Source organism: Sceloporus occidentalis, unplaced genomic scaffold, assembly GCF_023333645.1.
Source record: "Sceloporus occidentalis isolate IW3139 unplaced genomic scaffold, rSceOcc1.0.p SCAF_38, whole genome shotgun sequence".
NCBI classification, from domain to species: Eukaryota; Metazoa; Chordata; class Lepidosauria; order Squamata; family Phrynosomatidae; genus Sceloporus; species Sceloporus occidentalis.
The window spans coordinates 9,135,001-9,137,500 of NW_028317018.1; the positions used below are offsets into that span (position 1 = coordinate 9,135,001).

Here is a 2,500-nt window from a genome sequence, read left to right on the forward strand (position 1 = left end):
GCTTGGTTAGTACCTGGATGGGAGACCACCTGGGAATACCAGGTGTTGTAGGTTTTTTCTTTTATCACAGTCCGGGGAGAGCTTTTTGCCATGTGTTTCTTGCTCATCATCAAAGCTTTAAACCTTTATTTGAACCTTCTCACCTTCTCACCTTCTCACCTTCTCTGTCCTGTCTCAGGGCTTATAATTCTTTCTGTCTGACGACAAGCAGCAGAAGCAACAGAATAAGAGAAGTAAAATAAAAAGCTCTCCCGCCTGCAGCCATACCACCCTGAAAGTGCCTGATCTCATCTGATCTTGGAAGCTAAGCAGGGTTGGGCCTGGTTAGTACCTGGATGGGAGACTGCCTGGGAATACCAGGTGTTGTAGGCTTTTTCTTTTCTCACAGTCCGGGGAGAGCTTTTTGCCATGTGTTTCTTGCTCATCATCAAAGCTTTAAACCCTTATTTGAACCTTCTCACCTTCTCACCTTCTCTGTCCTGTCCCAGGGCTTATAATTCTTTCTGTCTGACGACAAGCAGCAGCAGCAGCAGCAGCAGCAGCAGCAGCAGCAGCAGCAGCAACAGAATAAGAGAAGTAAAATAAAAAGCTCTCCCGCCTGCAGCCATACCACCCTGAAAGTGCCCGATCTCATCTGATCTTGGAAGCTAAGGAGGGTTGGGCCTGGTTAGTACCTGGATGGGAGACCGCCTGGGAATACCAAGTGTTGTAGGCTTTTTCTTTTCTCACAGTCCGGGGAGAGCTTTTTGCCATCTGTTTCTTACTCATCATCAAAACTTTAAACTATTATTTGAATCTTCTCACCTTCTCACCTTCTCTGTCCTGTCCCAGGGCTTATAATTCTTTCTGTCTGACGACAAGCAGCAGCAGCAGCAGCAGCAGCAGCAGCAGCAGCAGAAGCAGCAGAAGCAGCAGAAGCAGCAGCAGAAGCAGCAGAAGCAGCAGCAGAAGCAGCAGAAGCAGCAGCAGCAGCAACAGAATAAGAGAAGTAAAATAAAATGCTCTCTTGCTTGCAGCCATACCACCCTGAAAGTGCCTGATCTCATCTGATCTTGGAAGCTAAGCAGGATTGGGCTTGGTTAGTACCTGGATGGGAGACCGCCTGGGAATACCCGGTGTTATAGGCTTTCACTTTTCTCACAGTCCGGGGAGAGGTTTTTGCCATGTGTTTCTTGCTCATCATCAAAGCTTTAAACCCTTATTTGAACCTTCTCACCTTCTCACCTTCTCTGTCCTGTCCCAGGGCTTATAATTCTTTCTTTCTGACGACAAGCAGCAGCAGCAACAGAATAAGAGAAGTAAAATAAAAAGCTCTCCCACCTGCAGCCATACCGCCCTGAAAGTGCCCGATCTCATCTGATCCTGGAAGCTAAGCAAGGTTGGGCTTGGTTAGTACCTGGATGGGAGACCACCTGGGAATACCAGGTGTTGTAGGTTTTTTCTTTTATCACAGTCCGGGGAGAGCTTTTTGCCATGTGTTTCTTGCTCATCATCAAAGCTTTAAACCTTTATTTGAACCTTCTCACCTTCTCACCTTCTCTGTCCTGTCTCAGGGCTTATAATTCTTTCTGTCTGACGACAAGCAGCAGAAGCAACAGAATAAGAGATGTAAAATAAACAGCTCTCACACCTGCGGCCATAACACCCTGAAAGCGCCCGGTCTCGTCTGATCTCAGAAGCTAAGCAGGCTTGGGCCTGGTTAGTACCTGGATGGGGAAATACCAGGTGTTGTAGGCTTTTTCTTTTCTCACAGTCCGGGGAGAGCTTTTTGCCATGTGTTTCTTGCTCATCATCAAAACTTTAAACTATTATTTGAACCTTCTCAACTTCTCACCTTCTCACCTTCTCACCTTCTCTGTCCTGTCCCAGGGCTTATAATTCTTTCTGTCTGACGTTAAGCAGCAGCAGCAGCAACAGAATAAGAGAAGTAAAATAAAAAGCTCTCATGTCTACGGCCGTACCGCCATGAAAGCGCCCAATCTTGACTGATCTTGGAAGCTAAGCAGGGTTGGGCCTGGTTAGTACCTGGATGCGAGACTGCCTGGGAATACCAGGTGTTGTAGGCTTTTTCTTTTCTCACAGTCCGGGGAGAGCTTTTTGCCATGTGTTTCTTGCTCATCATCAAAGCTTTAAACCCTTATTTGAACCTTCTCACCTTCTCTGTCCTGTCCCAGGGCTTATAATTCTTTCTGTCTGACGACAAGCAGCAGCAGCAGCAGCAGCAGCAGCAACAGCAGCAACAGCAGCAACAGCAGCAACAGCAGCAACAGCAGCAACAGCAGCAACAGCAGCAGCAACAGAATAAGAGAAGTAAAATAAAAAGCTCTCCCGCCTGCAGCCATACCACCCTGAAAGTGCCCAATCTCATCTGATCTTGGAAGCTAAGCAGGGTTGGGCCTGGTTAGTACCTGGATGGGAGACCACCTGGGTATACCTGGTGTTGTTGGCTTTTTCTTCTCTCACAGTCCAAGGAGAGCTTTTTGCCATGTGTTTCTTGCTC

The 2,500-nt window shown here is 47.4% G+C and overlaps 2 non-coding genes and 5 pseudogenes across 2 annotated transcripts; all 7 read left to right on the forward strand.

The window, feature by feature from the left end:
- The window catches only part of LOC149296960 (5S ribosomal RNA), a 119-nt pseudogene extending 65 nt beyond the window's left edge, over nt 1-54 (forward strand).
- Nucleotides 55-253: 199 nt separating this feature from the next.
- On the forward strand, nt 254-372 carry LOC149296961 (5S ribosomal RNA). Its single transcript, XR_016275822.1, has one exon. It is a non-coding gene; the product is annotated as a 5S ribosomal RNA (ribosomal RNA).
- Nucleotides 373-596: 224 nt separating this feature from the next.
- On the forward strand, nt 597-715 carry LOC149296962 (5S ribosomal RNA; annotated as a pseudogene).
- A 293-nt stretch (nt 716-1,008) lies between these two features.
- On the forward strand, nt 1,009-1,127 carry LOC149296963 (5S ribosomal RNA; annotated as a pseudogene).
- Nucleotides 1,128-1,318: 191 nt separating this feature from the next.
- On the forward strand, nt 1,319-1,437 carry LOC149296964 (5S ribosomal RNA; annotated as a pseudogene).
- Nucleotides 1,438-1,947: 510 nt separating this feature from the next.
- LOC149296965 (5S ribosomal RNA) lies at nt 1,948-2,066 on the forward strand (annotated as a pseudogene).
- A 264-nt stretch (nt 2,067-2,330) lies between these two features.
- LOC149296966 (5S ribosomal RNA) lies at nt 2,331-2,449 on the forward strand. Its single transcript, XR_016276416.1, has one exon. It is a non-coding gene; the product is annotated as a 5S ribosomal RNA (ribosomal RNA).
- The last annotated feature ends 51 nt before the right edge of the window (nt 2,450-2,500 follow it).